We start from the raw sequence: 21,575 nt of genomic DNA on the forward strand, positions 1-21,575 counted from the left end.
TCGGAGCTTTAATTTGTCTTTTGAAGCCAGGTGTGTTTCTTGCAGACAGCAAATGGATGGCTTGTGTTTTTTAATCCAGTCAGCCAATCTATGTCTCTTCAGTGGGGAATTCAAGCCATTAACATTTATGGAGATAATTGATAAGTGTGGTAGTATTCTATTCATCTTATTTGGTGAGAGTCCATTGCTTAGTTTTATCTTTTGCATCAGTGTGGAGGTTAGGTTCTGTCCTTTAATTTCTGAGTTCTTACTTTGCTGCTGATCCATTGTGGTGGTCAGTGTGCAGAACAGGTTGAAGTATTTCCTGTAGAGCTGGTCTTGTTGTGGCGAATTTCCTCAATGTTTCTATATCCGTAAATGATTTGATTTCTCCATCAATTTTGAAGCTTAGCTTAGCAGGGTACAGAATTCTGGGCTGAAAATTGTTCTGTTTAAGTAGATTAAAGGTAGATGACCATTGTCTTCTTGCTTGGAAAGTTTCATTAGAGAAGTCTGCGGTCACTCTGATGGATTTGCCCCTGTAGGTCAACTGGCGCTTACTCCTGGCAGCTTGCAGAGTCTTTTCTTTTGTCTTGACTTTGGACAGGTTCATCACAATGTGTCTTGCAGAAGCTCGGTTAGAGTTGAGGCGACCTGGGGTCCGATATCCCTCTGAAAGCAGTGTGTCAGAATCTTTGGTGATATTTGGGAAATTTTCTTTTATAATATTCTCTAGTATGGCTTCCATTCCTCTGGGGCATTCTTCTTCCCCTTCTGGAATTCCTATAACTCGTATGTTGGAACACTTCATAAAGTCCCATAATTCTGACAGTGAACGTTCTGCTTTCTCTCTCTTCTTTTCTGCCTCTTTTACTATCTGAGTTATCTCAAAAACTTTGTCTTCTACCTCTGAAATTCTTTCTTCTGCATGGTCTAACCTGTTGCTGATACTTTCCATTGCATCTTTAAGTTCCCTGATTGACTGTTTCATTTCCTTCAGCTCTGCTATATCCTTTTTATATTCTTCATATCGTTCATCTCTGATTTGATTCTGTTTTTGGATTTCCTTTTGGTTATTTTCCACTTTATTAGCAGTTTCCTTCATTGTTTCCATCATTTCTTTCATTGTTTTCAACATGTGTATTCTAAATTCCCTTTCTGTCATTCCTAACATTTCTGTATAAGTGAAATCCTCTGCAGTAGCTACCTCATGGTCCCTTGGCGGGGTTGTTCTGGGCTGGTTCTTCATGTTGCCTGGAGTTTTCTGCTGATTATTCCTCATGAGTGATTTCTTTTATCTGTTTCCTTGCCCTAATTTTCCTTTCACTTCCTCTTGCTCTTTAAATTCTTGTGCCTGTGGACTAAGGGTTACAGGACCAGAAGGGTGAGAAGGTTGAAGAGCAAAAAAGGGATGAAAGAAAGGAGGACCGAGTGATAAGAAAAAAAAGAAAGATAGAGAAAGGAGAGGGGGTGGGGATAAGGAATATTGACAAAAAGAAGAGAGGCACAGAAAGAGGGAGACAGGGCAATATAGGTGTACTTTGACACAACCTTAAAAAACCCCACCTTCTGGGGGTGCCCAGTTGGGTGGTTCCCTTGAGGTCAGCAGCTCTTTGCTAACCTGATCAGACACAGTACCCCACCTCCACCAAGTAGAGAGGAAAGACAAAAATGCTATAAATCAAACCAAAACAAGCAAACAGAAAACTTTACGGGGATAAAATTGGGTGAAAAACCAAATGATAGCGGTAGAAACACTAGCAAAAATGAAGTTGTAGTTATTAAAAAAGGCAGCAATGGGAAATTATAATTAAACTAGAAAAATTGAGAAAGAAAAAGGGATATGTATGGAAAAGATTGAAATTAAAAACAAAAGAACGTCAACAACATCAAAATAAACAAACAAAAAAAAAGAAAAAATACACAACCAAATACAAAGCAGTTTGTATATGTTATTGAATATTGTCTGGGCAACACGTGGTCTTCTGGGGTACGAGATGTTAGTCACAGTTCTGATACGACTGCAGGCTGCTGATTTCTCAAACCCCAGCAGGTAGACACCCTAAATCTCTCTTCAGCCCACTTAAAAGGCACTTTGAACTTGTAAACTTGCCGAGCAGAAGCTTTCCCAGCTTTCTCGCTAGAATCACTGCTGAAGTGGCTATCCACTTACCCAGTGTGCCAAAACCGGTCTCACTCTGCCCCTGAGGGTTAGGGCTGCAAGGCGGCTCTGACCCCAACCTTAGGCTACTTGGTTGCTGGGTTACCAGCTCCCACCCGTTTCTAGCTCTGCGACCCTGAGGGCGGAGCTTGCCGGGGCAGATCACTGACAATGGTTCCATGTGACCCACCGCCAAACACTATTAGCTCCGTCTGGCTCAGCGGCTCAGACTGGGGCCCTAGACAACGGCCAAAGTTCTCCACACTCTCGCTCAGGCCTTCCCCAAGGCAGTTCAACTCAGTGCCAAGTCCAAGGACATCAAAACAGTTCACAGGTAAGGCCTTTCTGGTTTGCAGTCTCGCTGCTACTGAACTTACAGTTGTGGGCGGGTTTAGACGGATTGAACACACGCGACCACTTGCCGGTTTTCCACTGTTTTAGTCCTCCTCTTGGGGTCCAGAAGTCTCTCGCTGACTCCCTGTATCCTCATAGGAGTGATGATAGGCAGTTCCCACCAGCCAGAGATGCCTGGAGTCCTATCTCCCCAGACTCACGATGCCCATATGCAAGGAAGCTGTTACTCAGCTGCCATCTTGCTCCGCCTCTCCTCATGAAGTATTTTTTAGTGTAAGGTTATGATGACCTTTGTGCAACATTGTGGTTTTTTCAGTCTTCTTGATCATTTTCGTTATCTACCATGAGAAACCTCTCTGTTCCTGGCCGTCCCCAGCTCTATGTGTCAGGGTTTCCCTAAGATGAGTGAGTCCATTTTAATTCTGACACTCCACATGATAGAGGGTTTCCTAGAAACCCGCCAGTGTATTGATCGCTTTTTCAAATCTCCATTTTTCCTACAGCAATTATTGACTCATGTTCCCCAGAAACAGGCTCCAATCTGGACATTTGCAGGCTGGTCGACTGGACCTCTGTTCCCAGCAGGGAGCGTTCCCACCTGGGACGGCAGCGTGAGCTCAGCTCATCTTGAAGCTGCTATCCCATCACTGCAGCTCCTCACATCAGCGTAGCCCTGGTGACGACAAGGTGGACAGCTGTGACAAGATTGATTGTAAAGAATGTGATCTTCACCAGGGGGACCAGCAGGACATTTGTTGGTATTGTCCTGACCATTTTGATAGCAAATGCACAAGCACTGAGCCATTCCTGAGCCACTGGTACATGGAACTGGAAAGGTCATGGGGACCAGAGGCTCAGACCATCTGACCTGAAACCGCTGGAGGTAAAGAGCCAAGGTAGCAACACTGGGCAGAAGGACGTGTTGAATGGCAGTGTGGCTGCAGCAGAGCTGGGAGGGGATTTAGACTTGTTCTCACATTGAGGGAGGGGGCAGGGAGGGTTTCACCCATTGGACTGATCAAACATTAGAGTGTGCTGTGCTTCACACAGGTGGCACAGGGCCACAGCTGAGGCAGGTCAGTGCAGTCAGAAGTCATCCTTGCCATCAGCTGTCACTGCCACCAGCTGAGGTAGGGAGGGTTTGGGTTCTAAAGAGGCCCCAGGTTTGCACCGTAGGAGTCCACTCCCTGCACCCCTCACATACTCTAACTTCGGGTGCCTAATGTGGGAAGAGCACCTGTGAGATTCTAACTGGTGTCTTTTCCTGTGGAAACTGCTGAGGGAAGGTTAATGGCAGAAACCACAGCCTCCACTGACCTTCCTGGTGTTGGGACATCATTGCCATTCATCATGTCTCCCTCCTTCCAACCTCTTCCAACCACCCACTCCGGAGTCTCCTCCTAATCACCTAACACTGTCTCATCAGGTAGCGCTGAGGTGATCCTGACATTCAATCCTGAGGGTTATCAGCTTCTGGTGGCCATGTCCTTACCAGTCCCCGGCACCAGTGCCTCAGGCATGGCTGAGCCCTTGTACATTTGCTATCAAAATGGACAGGACAATATCAGCAAAAGTCCCACTGCTCCTCCTGGGTGACAAGCACATTCTTCTCAAACAATACTTGTCAGAACGGCTCGCCTCTTGGTCACCAGGCTATGATGGTGTGAGGAGCTGAAGTGATGAGCTAGCCACTTTCAAGATAGATGGGGATCAAACTGCACCTCTGGTGGGGCGCTCCCCACTGGGAACAGACGTCCAGCTTCACAGAGCCCATGGCAGGGGGATGGGTGCCCCTTCCATGCTCATCCTTGGTTCCCACACAGAAGCATCCCACCGGCTGGGGACGCAGCCCCATAGTGGGTGTTGACGAATCGCAGCTGTAAGCATCCCCCATCCTGCCAGGGGATCTCAAAGTGGGGACCATAATGACAATATTGAAAGATTGTCCCACCACAGTGCCAGGGCAGCGGTTTCTGGAAAACACAGTGGGTGTAAGAACAGGAATGCCATGGTCACCTACCTAGTACCACACCACCTATGTTGTAACGTGGCTCATCTAGTTCATTGCCGTGTTGTGTAGGGTTCCCCACCAGGGGATCAATGTTCTGTAAGTCCTCACACAATGATGCTGGCCAAGGGCTTCTGCATGGGCTCCACGCCTGCCACCATTCTGGGCTCCTCTGTAAATGAGCCCATTGCTGGGGTTGGGGAATGGCAGTGGGCTGCCTGTTGTCCACTGGCTGAACCATTCTGGTCATCTAACACCTGCGGATACCATATGACAGTGCACGTCCACAGGGTGTTAACGTGGATACAAAGAGCCTCCCTGCTTATGCCCAGTAGGTCTATCCATGAACCTCTTCCCCAGACTCCTCTGTCCTTCTTATTCCAAACTCTCCTTCCAGGCCTGGAAGGAGCAGCCAAGCCACTCTCCACCATCCATGAGACCGAGTGTGTTCTACCCTCAGGTGCTTTCTCTTCCCACAGGAAGTGGGTGAGCAGGTTCACTGCCTGTGGTTTTGTCCTGGGGAGCTTTCCTCTCACCGCTGTTTCAGGGCTGCCTGACCAGGCTACACTGCACCAGCAGGTGGTGCGGCTCCCACACGCCCTACACCAAACTGGCCTCTGTCCTCCCATGTGCATCAGTGGGATGGAACATGACTTGGACTCTGAGCCACCAACAAGTGTGGCTTACCTGTCCCCTCTGCCTGCCCTAGTCCCTGGAGTGCCATTGACCAGCTGCAGTGTATGGCTGCTGGGCCCTCTGCCCTTATGTCTATGAGGATCTCACAGAGCTCAAGTCATGATAGGAAATTCTAGCCACAGTGCACGTGATAGGCCCTGGTCAGGTGCTTTATTTCCACCCAGGCCTGTAGCATTTACGAAAATGTTTCTCAGATGCCATAGAGTTCCCTGCTACAGATGGCATGACCTGATTCCAAGGCCCTGGAGGTCTGTGCTGTGATTCTCACTGCAGCTCACCATACCTGCCACACAGCCTCCTTGCCCGTGATTCCTGTGTCTAACCCACAGAGGCATCAGGACATCAGGGCCTGAGCTCGGGGATGCCCAGGCTACAGGCAGAGCCCCGACCTGGGCCCTCCTCAAAGCTGCCTGCCCTACCTGTCATTCTGGAAATGGGTGAGAGTTACCTTTCCAAGTGACACGGGCCAGAACCTAACATGGTCCGGGACTCAGATGAACCTTAGGAACTCTGCGACTCACGATTATCAGCTTTGTTCATAGATCACCAGAGTTAGAAGAAAACAATTGTATCACTTGTGTTGTTAGCAAAACCTTTATGATCCAATAAGCAGCCTGTGAAACCCTCATATGTTAAAGAACGTTCCTGAATAGCTAAATAACTGAAAAATAATTTTGTTTCTCTTTTTTTTAAATATTTTTATTTTTTATTAAATTATAACTGTGTACATTGATATGATCATGGGGCATCATATACTAGTTTCATAGACCGGTTGACACATTTTCATCACACTGGTTAACATAGCCTTCTCGGTAATTTCTTAGTTATTGTACTAAGACATTTACATTCCACATTTACCCTTGTAAGATGCACTGCAAGTGTATTCTCACCAATCCCCCCCTTTCCCCTTTCCCCTTTCCCCCTATTCTTAGGTTGTAACTGGGTTATAGCATTCATGTGAAAGCCCTAAATTAGTTTTTCTTCCATTCTTGAGATACTTTACTAAGAAGAATATGTTCAAGCTCCATCCATGTAAACATAAAGGAGGTAAGTCTCCATCTTTCTTTAAGGCTGCATAATATTCCATGGTATACAAATACCACAATTTATTAATCCATTCGTGGATCGATGGGCACTTGGGCTTTTTCCATGACTTAGCAATTATGAATAGGGCTGCAATAAACATTCCGGTACAAATATCTTCGTTATGATATGATTTTTGGTCTTCTGTGCATATGCACAGTAGATGAATTACAGGATTGAATGGAAGATCTATTTTTAGATCTCTAAGTGTTCTCCATATATCTTTCCAAAAGGAATGTATTAATTTGCATTCCCACCAGCAGTGCAAAAGTGTTCCCTTTTCTCCACATCCACGCCAACATCCCTGGTCTTGGAATTTTGTCATATAGGCTAGTCTCGCTGGAGTTAGATGATATCTCAAAGTAGTTTTGATTTGCATTTCTCTGATGATTAAAGATGATGAGCATTTTTTCATATGTCTGAAGGCCGTGCGCCTTGTCTTCTTCAGAGAAGTTTCTCTTCAAATCCCTTGCCCAGCCTGCGATGGGATCCCTTGTTCTTTTCTTGCTAATGCGTTTGAGTTCTCTGTGGATTCTGGTTATTAAACCTTTGTCAGAGGCATAACCTGCAAATATCTTCTCCCATTCTGAGGGCTGTCTGCTTGCTTTACTTACTGTGTTCTTGGCTGTACAGAAGCTTTTTAGTTTGATCAAGTCCCAGTAGTGTATTTTTGAAGCTACTTCAATTGCCTGGGGAGTCCTCCTCATAAAATATTCACCCAGACCAATTTCTTCAAGGGTTTTTCCTGCACTCTCCTCTAGTATTTTCATAGTTTCATGTCTTAAGTTTAAATCTTTAATCCAGTGAGAGTCTATCCAGTGAGAGTCTATCGGCGAAAGATGTGGGTCCAGTTTTCAGAAGGAGTGGCTACGGGATATCTGGGAGTGGGCCTTGTTATTGCTAAAGACAGCTGCTGCTCTGCCCTTCGGGGCACCGCTGCACCGGCGTGATTCCCTCTTAGCCAACCGTCATCCCCTCACTTCTGTGTTGCAGAATCAGCACTGTCCAGGTGTAGTCCAGGTCCTGTCTACACCTCTCGAGCAATCACCTCAGAATCTGGACTCCTGGGGGGCAGTCCTCCAGAACTCAGAGTGAGAGTGGAGGGGAGTGCTGGGAGCTCAGAGTTCCAGGTCGTAACACAAAGCTCATTGAGAGCAAATGAGTAAATAGCCAGATACAAAGGCTACCAGACACACGAGCCCATAGATACAGAAACAGAAGGAGACACATAGACATACAGACAACACCCACGACAACAGCAACATAAAAACAACTGCAATAAAAATAGTGATAGTCACAAAACAATTTTAAAAAGAAAGATAAAAAAGTGGTGTTTGTAGAAAAGTTAAAAGGGAAGAAAGGAAAAATTAAATTTTGAAAAAATAGAAATAAAAATTATATCTATTTAAAAAGTAATAATAAAAAATTAATAAAAGCTCCTCCAAGTAAATGGTGAGGAAAAAAACAGAACAAAAAAACAAGACAAAAAAAAAGAAAGGCACCACCTACAAAAATATTGTTATTGTATGTAGAAATATACATCTATATGTATGATGTAGGAATCAACTTTTGTAGGAATATAATCATACTGCAATATACTTTCTGGACACCAGGTGGCGTGGTGCTGTGTGCAGTTCCCAGGCTTATACCTGATTCACAGTTTATACTGTTACCATGGTAACCACCTTCCACAACCAACCCACCCCCCACCCTGCCCCCATGGCCATTTTGGAGTTTCTGTAAAAGTTTATCACCTAAGTATTGTGTAACCTCAGCTGTTCTGCTCCAGACAGCACTCGCAACCGACCTCCCCACTCAGTGCAGGAGTCCATACTTCTCAAATCTTTCCACTCTGCTCCCAGGTTCTCCTGCAACCTGGAGACTACAATCCGCTGTGGGGGAGGGTGCTGCTGGGTTCACGGCTGCGGCTGGAGCCAGTTTGCGCGGCTGGAGCCTGTTCCTCGGGCTGGTGCGGCTGGAGCCGGTTCACACGGCTGGAGTCAGTTCGTGGGGCTGGAGCACTCGGGGACCTTATTCTGAGTTTATGGTTCAGAGTTTCCCTTTTGGATCGGGACCAGCCAGTTCGCAGCTCAGCCTGAACCGCCAACCCCCTCCAACTTTCTTCAGCAGGAATGTTGTGGTCTTATTCAATCACTGCTGGTCTGGGGGAAGGTGCCCGCCCTTTTGTGTAGTTCAAAATGTCTCTTTTCCGGGCGGGATCCCTTCCCTTCAATTGTCCAACAGGTTGCCCGGTTCCCCGTGGTTTTGAGTGACTCTCTTTTCGGATGCCTCTCTCAGTTCAGGAATAACTATTTGTTAATTGGGTTTTGTCAGCATTTGCAAGCTGCTGCCCTCCGTAAGGGAGGGGCTTGCTGGCCTGCATGGCCAAGCAGGGAAGAATCTCTACAACAGAGTCTGTGGTTTTAAATTACCCCTCATATATAGCAGTCTGCCACTTCGCTGAGCGTCTCCAGCTGTCCGTCCACACCAATAATCCACATACGGGGAAGGTCCAGACACCCTTTCCTCTCACCTGATGGCTCAGGCGATGTGGCCTACACATCCATCCTGTCTGCCATCATGCTCCGCCTCCTGTTTCTCTTTTTTAAACTGTTGTCATGAAAACATTTTGTTGATAAAATTTTCAAAAAATCCTTATTCAATGAAATATTTCACACATTTGCAGTATTTTTCAGATGCTTTGTGGGTCACAGGACACTGCATCAGGTCTAGAGGAGAAAGGAGGTGGCATTGTTGGTAGACCTAGGAGGGAAGGACATCCCTGTCCACAGTGCCAGTAGGAGGAAGGAAGCAGCATTGACACCAGACCAGAACCAGATGGACACTTGTGACCAAGGCTCCCAGACAAGGAAGGAGATGGCCTTGCCAGCAGCCCTGGAGAGGACACTTGTGTCTGTGGTGCCCAAAGGAGGAAGGAGGTGGCATTGACAGCAGACCAGGCAGGACAGACATCCTGTACTAGCTCCCACAGGAGGAATAAAGTGGCATTGCTGAGATCTGGGAAGGAAGGACACACGTGTGCTAAGTTCTTGTTGGGAGAAAGGGGTGGAATTGGCAGCGGACATAAGGGAAGAGGCCGCCCCTGTCCGCAGGTCCAGAGCAGGAAGGAGGCGGCCTTGCTGGTAGACCCGGGAGAGAAGGGCACACACATGCAGAGTTCCCAGTAGGGGAAGAGGTGGCAGGCATAGCAGCCCTGGCGTGGGAGGGCACCCTTACCAACAGTCCCCAGAGGAGGACAGAGGGGCATTGCTGGGAGACCACAAAGGGACGACACCCGTGTGCCCATTTCCCAGAGGAAGGAGGCGGCATTGACAGCAGGCCAAGTGGGGAAGGACAGTCATCTCCACTCTCTGCAGGGGGAGGAGGTGGCACTGTAGGTAGACATGAGAAGGGGAGACACCGTGTCCAGAGGAAGAAGAGGCTGACATTCCCGGGAGACCAGGCTGGGGCCACCAGGCCCACAGTTCTCAGAGGAGGAAGGACGTGGCATCGACAGCAGACCTGGAGGCCAAAGACATCTGTGTCTGCTATCCCCAGAGAAGGAAGGACGTGGCATTGCAGAGAAACCAGGGAGGTGTAACACCTACGAATGCTGCTCCACAGGAGGGAAGTGACATTGTCACCAGACTTAGTACTAGAGGACACCCCGTCTGCACGTCAGAGGAGGAAGGAGGTGGCATTGACAGCAGCCCTGCAGAGGGAAGAATCCCGTGTCCACGGTGCCCAGGGGAAGGAGGAGGCAGCATTGCCAGCGGCCTTGGGCTGCCAGGGCATCCGTGTCCACACGCTCCAGAGGAGGGAGGAGGTAGAAATGAGCAGCCCCTATTCCAACTTCTTACACGTATATACAATGCAAAACAACAATTTTAAGAAGCCCCATGTTTATAGCATGTAACCCCCAATTCTAGGTGCACCCGTGTCATTCTTCTGCACTGGGAACTGCCTTGCAGGTGCTTCAACTGCTGTGCTGAGTGGGTCGCCTGGGTTTCCATCTTCCATAGACATGTTGACGTCTTCTGCTGTACCCTCCCCAGTCTTGTCAACAAGAACACTTACTCTCGTTCAATCTTTTACTTTGTTAATAGCTTTATTGAAATCTAGTTCACATTCGGGCGGCGCCTGTGGCTCAGTCCGTAGGGCGCCGGCCCCATATACCGAGGGTGATGGGTTCAAACCCGGCCCCGGCCAAACTGCAACCAGAAAATAGCCGGGCGTTGTGGCGGGCGCCTGTACTCCCAGCTACTCGGGAGGCAGAGGCAAGAGAATCGCTTAATCCCAGGAGTTGGAGTTTGCTGTGAGCTGTGTGATGCCATGGCACTCTACTGAGGACCATAAAGTGAGACTCTGTCTCTACAAAAAAAAAAAAAAAGAAATAGACCTCACATTCCATACAATTTACCCATTGAGGGTGTGTAGTTCAATGGTTTTAGTGTATCACAGGGTTGTTCATCCATCACCGGAGTCAGGTTTAGAACATCGTCATGACTTCAGGAAGGAACCCTGTACCCTTTAGCTGTCAGAACTTCCGCCCCTCCTTCTCCTAGCCCTGAGCGATCACTAAACTACTTTCTGTGACTATAGATTTCCCTATTCTGAACATCTCATAAGAATGGGATCCTACGTGGTCATTTGCTTCTGGCTTCTTCTTTCACTTTGCATAATGTCTTCAGGTTTCATCCTGCTGTAGCAGGGATGACATGTTCAATGTGTGGGCAGGGGATTCCTTTTGATGACTGAATAGTATGATGTCGTATGAACAGAGCACATTTTGTTTATCCATTCACCAGGATGGACATTTCGGTTGTTTCCACCTGGTAGCTATTATGAATAGTGCTGCTATGAATATTGGTGTGCAAGTTTCTCTGGGACGTGTTTTCATTGCTCTTGGGTATGTACCCAGGAGAGGAATTGCTGGGTTATATGCCAAGTCTGTTCAAAACCAGCCACACCAGTTCACACACCCCCAGCAGAGCATGAGGCTTCTAACCTGTCCACAATCTCTCACTCTCTGAGGTTGTGGTTCTACCATCCTGGTGGGCATGAAGTGGGATCTCCTAGTAGTTTTGATTAGTTATTTCCATGATGATAAATGATGTCGTGCATCTTTTCACATAATACTTTACTTTTTGTGTGTGTGTCTCAGACACAGACTCACTCAGTCACCCTGGGTACAGGGCCATGGCATCAGAGCTCACAGCGACCTCAAATTACTGGGCTCGAGCAGGCCTCTTGCCTCAGTCTCCCAAGTAACTGGGACTACACACACTCGCCGTGACGCCCAGTAGTTTTGTTTTGTTCTTTCTATTTTTTAAAAGAGATGGGGTCTCGGTTTTGTTCAACTTGGACTGGAACTCCTGAACTCAAGCAATCCATCTGCTCGGACTCCTGAGTGCAAGGATTACAGGTATGAGCCACCTTGCTTGGCTTATAATCCTTTAATGGCATTTGTGGAAGGAGTAGAAATGAATAAGTACTATCGACGTGTGGGGTTTAATTGGAAACAGTTTATTTTAAATGTGTGACTGAAAAAATTCCTTTTCTCCTAAATATTTGAACACATTTACATCGCATACTTAAGTATTTATCAACCTGTCTTGTTTCCTACCTCTGTATTATTTTTCATGTTATCCTTTGTGATGAAAGACTGAGCTATGACGCACTGAATTGGTTCTGTAAAGATGACTGCTTTTACGGCGGTGTGGGGGAAAGTTGCAGATGACTCCTCAGGGGTGACTACCAGGCAGAGCAGACTTGAATGCCAAAGTCAGGAACACTAATGTGTCTCAGTCAACAATGCTGTGTCCATGTGTAGTGGGACATGTGATTCTCCTGTGATAAATGTGAAAGGAATGAATGATCACCTGAGCTCAGGACTTCAACACCAGCCTGAGCAAGAGCAAGACCCCGTCTCTACTGAAAGTAGAAAAAACCAGCTGGGTGTCGTGGCGGCTGTCTGTAGTCCCAGCTACTCAGGAGGCTGAGGCAAGAGGGTTGATTGCTGAAGCCCAGGAGTTTGAGGTTGCTGTAGATGGTGTACGATGTCCGATGCTGGATGATGTAGGTATGTGCATGGATGATGTGCGATGATGCCACGGCCCTCTCCACGGGGCAGCAGAGTGAGACTCTGTCTCAAAACAGACAGACAGCAACAATAATACAGAAAGAATATGAGAACACTGACTGGGGCACAGAGTGCATCTTCTACGAGGTAGGTGACAAGACGGTGGAATGGACGTTTACACTGTGGTCACTGTGTAATGATGGGGTTCATGGTGCAAGATAATTAAATGTGGGTACATGGGAGTTATACGGTTGTCTCTGAGCTCATGTATGTTTAACCACGTTTGTGATAAAAAGCTGTAAGGAAAAAAAGCTTTTTAGGATAAAAGATGTTGAGTGCCTCATAAGGAGAGAGGACGGGGAGTCAGGATAGCTGGCAAGGGGGGACAATTCATCAAGACTAAATTCCAGCTCTCTCAGCAAAGACATTCAGGAAGTGTAATTCCATTGAGGATAGAAGCCTTACAAGAAAATCCCTTTCTCTATAGCAGAAATAAAGGAGAGGAGATATAAATAATAGTTTTCTCAAGTTTTTTTGCTGGAAAATTCCCATCTAATGGTTTGAGATCCTCTGTGAAGTGAGTTCAGCACATCTGCTAATAAGCTACTAGAGGTGGCCTCCGTTTGAGCAAAGTGCAGAAGGTTTACAATAGATGTGAGAAGCAAGGGAGAGGGAGTGCAATAGGAAAAACTTGAGCGATTTTTGTTTTGTTTATTTTATTTAGTAAGCACTGAACAATTATTTTTAGAATGAATGAATGATTCTCACGTTATGCTAGCATTGGCCATGAATTTTATCCTATAGCCAAGACACTTGTGCGACGCAATGCATTAGTGCTCAGTTACTTAAAAGAAGGCATTTCTGGAAAAGTCAGGAGAGCTTTTGCTAAAAAGGAAGAAGTAAGGGGACTCGAAGGAGGACTATTTGAAGTGGAGAGTTTAATATTATCATTTGCCCAATGGACCATGAAGTCTGCTTTAGCAATGGAGGAAATGAAGACAACTTGGTGTGATAATGGGGAAATAGAAAGATTAATGTCCTGACATTGAAAAATCACAGACTGAGGACTCATGCTGGAAGAACAGAGAGAGGAGGTCAAAGGGCGGGATGTCCAGCTGCAGCAGTACAGACGTCAGAGGGGTTCCTGATGACAAGCTCTGGGTGTGAAACTCTGTCTCAAAAATAAAAAGTAAAGGAAATAAAAGTGTAAGGGCGGAGCCTGTAGCTCAAAGGAGTAGGGTGCCGGCCCCATATACCAGAGGTGGCAGGTTCAAACCCAGCCCCTGCCAAAAACTGCCAAAATGAGTAAAAAACAAAAATGAGTAAAAAACTGGGACTCACCTCTCTCACTCCTCTTACCAAGGAACCTCAAATATTCATTATGCAAGAATAACATGACTCTCCATTTTAATAAATAAAAATATATTCCTTTTATCCATTTCTAAAAGTGATAATCTCCAATTTTTCCTTCTTTCACAAAATCAGAAGGGGAATTTTTCTGAAAATCCCCACTTTGTGTTCTCAGAAGTCCTCTGTTCAAGGAAGATGCAGAATCAGAAGCCGACAGTCATATCTGCTCCATCAGAGGATGCTGTATCCCGGGCACAGATCTCCCAGGCTCTCCACATTGTTCTCCTCATCAGCCCAACATGAAGGAAGACTAGGTCGGGTGATACCTGACATGGGAAAGTGATGATCAAGTGTCAGGACAGACTGTTCTCCTCCAGAGAACCCACACTTTCTATACATACCAGCTCTGAGCCATGAAATCATTGTTGGGGGTTTTATGCTGGACCCCTCCACCATACCTCAATAGGCAGGTGGTGAGCCTGAGGTGCAAACCTGTGTCCTCCTGAGCCCCTAGCCCTGCCCACACCGTTCCCCTAGAAGAATGAGGCTCTAACACTCTCTGAGCCAACCACACTCATTTCGAAATGTGGGAATAGGAACAGGAAAAAATGACCAAGACTCTGTCTTGGGTACTCCTTACCTTTTAACTGTCTTCATTTCCCCAGGTGGTTCATAAAAATGATTTCATCACCAGGTACCACAGGTCCAGAAAGAGTAACCCCAAACTACTCAAAAGGTGATTTGGGCTCCATATTCAAACCAGTTGATCATAAGCTCCACCAAGGCTCATCATGGTTGTTCAGAAAGCAGAAAATACCACACTTTGCCATGTATAATGTGCACCCACATTCATGGCCCAAATATTCAGGAAAATGCCCCCTCAAGAAAGTGGCTGGCTTTCGGCTGGGAGATACACATCTGGGGAGTGTAGATCTCACTGCCCTCCTACAGCTACCCATTCTGTGAGGCTGCCCCTTCCCCCTCTCCCTGGGCCCCTTCCCTCCCTCGAGCCCTTCCAGGCCCACCAAGTCAGGGCCACAGCCAAGATGTCCTCACACACAGGACCAGCAAGCCAGGAGCTTCTCAGCTGCTTTGACCACAGGCAGCTTAGATAAAAGTGCCCACAGGCACTAACCTCTCAGGAGCAAGCGTGGCGCTGCCAGTCCCCTCCACGCAACTGGGCCTCAGGCCTCAGCCCTTGACCCACATCACCACAGCCCTCTTAGCCAGCCCCACCACCACACCCTTCCCTCATTGTGGCATTCAGAAGAGGCCACTCTGACCCACTTCCACCGGATCCTGGATCCTCCTGGACTGGAATCCCATGTATCCAGTAGGCCCAGGTCAGAGGGCGCAGCTGCTCCAGGAGATTCGCTGGGCTTCTCCACTCCCGAGCCATAGCCCCCATGCACACTGGGCATCCTTACTTTCCCCATGGAAAATCTGGGCAAAATGTATGCATTATACATGGGAAAGGAGGACATTCTCCATTGTCTGAATAGCATGGCTGCCTAAAGCAACTGAAAGCTGAGGGTGCCTGGGTTTCACTATTGTCTCAGACCTGCATCACAGAGCACAGCAGAGTCACAAAGGGTTTCCGAGGTGGTGGAGGGGAGGAGGGAAAGGTCACAGCCCCTCCCCGCCCTCACTCACCAGCCCAGCAGACCCCTCAGCCCCTCCTGGGCCCCCTGGCTCTCTCTCCCCTGCCCTGCCATCCTGTTTTCAACTCCACCCTTCTTTCATAGCACATATTTGCTTCAGTGAAATTTTCTGCTTATGTCAGCCATAATCCAGATGTCACCAGGGTCCCCTGATACATTGCAGAGCCCCGGAAAGTCTGAGATGCTCCCTGCAATTTCTGCTTCTCCCCACTCGTAAGACTCTCAGGACCATGCTTATTCTCAAATTCATATTTTCTACAGAACATTTTTGTCTTACACTAAGCCACATATCAAACTAAAGTTCTTTTATACTGATTTAGGTTTATGAACGTTGAATAGTAAATGTTTTTCTTTAAAGTCATCATGGACTGTTTTCAGTCCAGAGGGGCTGACTCAAACAATTTAACGAACGATTCATTATTCAACATTCACAAGACAAAAATAACTATAAAATAAATATATGTATAATTAAAATTAAAACTTCAAGTGATCTGTACTAAAAACAGAAAAACTAACTGAGCTTTGAAGCAGGCACCTATAGTCATAGCTACTAGGGAGACTGAGGCAATAGAATCACTTGAGCTCAAGAGTTTGAGGTTGCTGTGAGCTGTGACACCACGGTACTCTAGCCACGGTGACATAGTGAGACTGTCTCAAAAAAAAAAAAATTTAGAGTCTTGCAACTGTTTTATATGGATATTTCTCATGTAGAATTTCATTAAAGGCTATTTTTAAGAATTAGACATATAGAGAATATTTTTGAGATGGAGTTATGGTGCCTTGCTTTCAAAATTTCAGATTCAGCATAAAAATCCAAAGACAATGGAGACTTTACCTCTTTCATGTTCACATGGATGGAGCTGGAGCATATTCTTCTTAGTAAAGTGCTCAAGAATGGAAGAAAAAGTATCCAATGTACTCAGCCCTACTATGAAACTAATTTATGGCTTTCACATGAAAGCTATAACCCAGTTATAACCTAAGAATAGGGGGAAGAGGGAGAGGGAGGGGAGGGGGGAAGTGGGCGGAGGGAGGGTGATTGGTGGGATTACACCTGCCGTGCATCTTACAAGGGTATGTGTGAAACTTAGTAAATGTAGAATGTAAACATCTTAACTAATAACTAAGAAAATGGCAGGAAGGCTATGTTAACCAGTGTGATGAAAATGTGTCAAACGGTCGATAAACCAGTGTATGGTGCCCCATGATCGCATTAATGTACGCAGATATGATATAATAAAATAAATAAATAAATAAATAAAATCCAAAGACAGTAACTAGATAATGGGCTCCTTTAATATCTACATCATTAAAAATAGCTTTTATTTGTGATTTTAATTTAAACTAATTCTCAATTTAATTTAAGATATTCTATCTTTTGTACATATGTCCACCTGAAGGGTCCTGTCTACGCAGGATAAATGGTGTAAATGCAGTCTATGCGGCCCTCCTCCCGGGCCAGGTCCATTGAGTGTCTTTTGATGGCCAGCAAGTGTTTGGATTTCTGCCAATTTCTCATTTATCTGGAGAACTGCCCAGGACTCCACACACATCATTTTCCAGATCTGTCCCCTGCAGGGACCTGATTCCCTAGTTGCCTGGCACCTTCCTCTTGAGAACATTCCCTTACTAACTCATCCCTTCAAGGATCCTCGTCTCAGCCCCTGCTTCTTGGAAACCCAACCTCAGACAGTGTGATGCTAAACACCGGAGACAGCCTCCCTGAAAAAAAGAAACTTACTAGGGGATAGAGCAGCCGAAGGGGATCGAATATGCCACAGGAAACTGTGTATTCAGGGAGGTAAGGGAAGACAAAGGGTTTTGTTTTTTTTTTTTATTGTTGGGGATTCATTGAGGGTACAATAAGCCAGGTTACACTGATTGCAATTGTTAGGTAAAGTCCCTCTTGCAATCATGTCTTGCCCCCATAAAGTGTGACACACACCAAGGCCCCACCCCCCTCCCTCCGTCCCTCTTTCTGTTTTTCCTCCCCCCCCATAACCTTAATTGTCATTAATTGTCCTCATATCAAAATTGAGTATATAGGGTTTATGCTTCTCCATTCTTGTGATGCTTTACTAAGAATAATGTCTTCCACTTCCATCCAGGTTAATACGAAGGATGTAAAGTCTCCATTTTTTTTAATAGCTGAATAGTATTCCATGGTATAAATATACCACAGCTTGTTAATCCATTCCTGGGTTGGTGGGCATTTAGTCTGTTTCCACATTTTGACGATTGTAAATTGAGCTGCAATAAACAGTCTAGTACAAGTGTGCTTATGATAAAAGGATTTTTTTCCTTCTGGGTAGATGCCCAGTAATGGGATTGCTGGATCAAATGGGAGGTCTAGGTTGAGTGCTTTGAGGTTTCTCCATACTCCCTACCAGAAAGGTTGTACTAGTTTGCAGTCCCACCAGCAGTGTAAAGTGTTCCCATCTCTCCACATCCAAGCCAGCATCTGCAGTTTTGAGATTTTGTGATGTGGGCCATTCTCACTGGGGTTAGATGATATCTCAGGGTTGTTTTGATTTGCATTTCTCTAATATATAGAGATGATGAACATTTTTTCATGTGTTTGTTAGTCATTTGTCTGTCCTCTTTAAAGAAGGTTCTATTCATGTCTCTTGCCCATTGATATATGGGATTGTTGGCTTTTTTCATGTGGATTAATTTGAGTTCTCTATAGATCCTAGTTATCAAGCTTTTGTCTGATTGAAAATATGCAAATATCCTTTCCCATTGTGTAGGTTGTCTCTTTGCTTTGGTTATTGTCTCCTTAGCTGTACAGAAGCTTTTCAGTTTAATGAAGTCCCATTTGTTTATTTTTGTTGTTGTTGCAATTGCCATGGCAGTCTTCTTCAGGAAGTCTTTCCCCAGGCCAATATCTTCCAGTGTTTTTCCTATGCTTTCTTTGAGGATTTTTATTGTTTCATGCCTTAAATTTAAGTCCTTTATCCATTTTAAATCAATTTTTATGAGTGGGGAAAGGTGTGGGTCCAGTTTCAGTCTTTGACACGTAGACATCCAGTTCTCCCAACACCATTTATTGAATAGGGAGTCTTTCCCCCAAGGTATGTTCTTGTTTGGTTTATCAAAGATTAGGTGGCTATAAGATGTTAGTTTCATTTCTTGGTTTTCAATTCGATTCCAAGTGTCTATGTCTCTGCTTTTGTGCCACTACCATGCTGTCTTGACCACTATGGCTTTGTAGTACAGACTAAAATCTGGTACGCTGATGCCCCCAGCTTTATTTTTATTACTAAGAACTGCCTTAGCTATACGGGGGTTTTTCCGGTTCCATACAAAATGCAGAATTATATTCTCCAAATCTTGAAAATACAATGTTGGTATTTTGAACAGAATGGCATTGAATAGGTAGATTGCTTTGGGAAGTATAGACATTTTAACAATGTCCATTCTTCCCAGCCATGAGCATGGTGTGTTCTTCCATTTGTTAATATCCTCTGCTATTTCCTTTCTGAGCATTTCATAGTTTTCTTTATAGAGGTCCTTCACCTCCTTCGTTAGGTATATTCCTAGGTATTTCATTTTCTTTGAAACTATGGTGAAGGGAGTTGTGTCCTTAATTAGCTTCTCATCTTGATTGTTATTGGTGTATACACTGGCTACTGACTTGTGGACATTGATTTTATATCCTGAAACATTACTGTATTTTTGAGGACTTCTAGGAGTCTTGTGGTTGAGTCTTTGGGGTTCTCTAAGTATAAGATCATGTCATCAGCAAAGAGGGAGAGTTTGACCTCCTCTGCTCCCATTTGGATTCCCTTTATTTCCTTGTCTTGCCTAATTGGATTGCCTAGAACTTCCAGCACTATGTTGAATAGTAAAGGTGACAGAGGACAACCTTGTCTGGTTCCAGTTCTAAGAGGAAAAGCTTTCAGTTTTACTCCATTCAGTAAAATATTAGCTGTGGGTTTGTCATAGATAGCTCCAATCAGTTTTAGAAATGTGCCACTTATGCCTATACTCTTCAGTGTTCTAATTAGTAAAGGATGCTGGATTTTATCAAATGCTTTTTCTGCATCTATTGAGAGGATCATGTGATCTTTATTTTTGCCTCCACTAATATGGTGGATAACGTTTATAGACTTGTGTATGTTAAACCAGCCTTGCATCCCTGGGATGAAGCCTACTTGATCATGATGAATGACTTTTTGATTATAAACTGTAATCTATTGGCTAGGATTTTGTTGAGAATTTTCACATCTATATTCATGAGTGAGATTGGTCTGAAATTCTCCTTTTTGTTTGGGTCTTTTCCTGGTTTTGGTATCAGGGTGATGTTTGCTTCATAGAATGTGTTGGGGAAGATTCCTTCTTCCTCAATTTTTTGGAATAATTTCTGCAGTACAGGAATAAGCTCTTCCTTGAAGGTTTGATAGAATTCTGGTGTGAAGCCATCTGGACCAGGGCATTATAGGTTGGAAGCTTTTTTATTGTTTCTATGATCTCAGTGCTTGAAATTGGTCTATTCAGGAGCTCTATTTCTTCCTGGCTAAGTCTACGGAGAGAATGTGATCCAAATATTGATCCATTTCCTTCACATTGTCAAATTTCTGGGCATAGAGTTTCTGGTAGTATTCAGAGATGATCTCTTGTATCTCTGTGGGATCAGTTGTTATTTCCCCTTTATCATTTCTGATTGAGGTTACTAGAGATTTTACTTTTCTATTTCTCATTACTCTGGCCAATGGTTTATCTATTTTATTTATTTTTTCAAAAAACAAACTCCTTGTTTCATTAATTTTCTGAATGATTCTTTTGTTTTCAATTTCATTGATCTCTGATTTGATTTTGGATATTTCTTTTCTTCTACTGAGTTTAGGCTTAGATTTTTCTTCTTTTTCCAATTCCATAAGACGGCTTGTGAGGTTGTTGATGAGCTCTCTTTCTGTTTTTCGAATGTAGGCACCAAAACGATGAATTTTCCTCTCAAAACTGCTTTTGCAGTATCCCACAGGTTTTGGTAGCTTGTGTCTTCATTGTTGTTATGGTCAAGGAAGTTAATGATTTCCTGTTTTATTTCTTCCTGCACCCATCTGTTATTCAACAGAAGATTGTTCAATTTCCATGCCGTTGTGTGGGGTCGAGTGTTTTTGTTAGAACTGAGTTCCACCTTTAGTGCCTTATGGTCTGAGAAGATACAAGGAAAAATTTCAATTCTTTTGATTCTGTTGATATTTGTTTTGTGTCCCAGGATATGATCAATTTTGGAGAATGTTCCATGGGGTGATGAGAAGAATGTATATTCTTTATCTTTGGGATGGAGTGTTCTCTATGCGTCTATCAAGCACAGTTGTTCTAGGGTCTCATTTAAATCTCTTATATCTTTGTTTAATTTCTGTTTAGAGGATCTGTCCAGCTCTGTAAGAGGAGTGTTAAGGTTCCCTGTTATTATGGTATTATCAGATATCATATTGCTCAGACTGAGTAAGGTCTGTTTCAAGAATCTGGAAGCATTTAAATTGGGTGCATAAACATTTAGAATTGAAACATCTTCTTGTTGTATTTTTCCCTTGACCAATATGAAGTGACCATCTTTGTCTTTTTTTACTTTAGTTGCTTGAAATCCACATGTATCTGAAAATAAGATTGCAACTCCTCTTTTCTTCTGAATTCCATTTGCCTGAAAAATTGTCTTCCAACCCTTGACTCGGAGCTTGAATTTGTCTTTTGAAGCCAGGTGTGTTTCTTGTAGACAGCAAATGGATGGCTTGTGTTTATTAATCCAGTCAGCCAATCTATGTCTCTTCAGTGGGGAATTCAAGCCATTAACATTTATTGAGATAATTGATAAGTGTGGTAGTATTCTATTCATCTTATTTTGTGAGAGTCCATTGCTTAGTTTTATCTTTTGCATCAGTGTGGAGGTTAGGTTCTGTCCTTTAATTTCTGAGTTCTTACTTTGCTGCTGATGCATTGTGGTGGTCAGTGTGCAGAACAGGTTGAAGTATTTCCTGTAGAGCTGGTCTTGTTGTGGTGAATTTCCTCAATGTTTGTATATCCGTAAATGATTTGATTTCTCCGTCAATTTTTAAGCTTAGCTTAGCAGGGTACAGAATTCTGGGTTGGAAATTGTTCTGTTTAAGTAGATTAAAGGTAGATGACCATTGTCTTCTTGCTTGGAAAGATTCATTAGAGAAGTTTGTGGTCACTCTGTTGGATTTCCCCCTGTAC

Source organism: Nycticebus coucang, chromosome 4 (assembly GCF_027406575.1).
Source record: "Nycticebus coucang isolate mNycCou1 chromosome 4, mNycCou1.pri, whole genome shotgun sequence".
In the NCBI taxonomy this organism is placed as follows: Eukaryota; Metazoa; Chordata; class Mammalia; order Primates; family Lorisidae; genus Nycticebus; species Nycticebus coucang.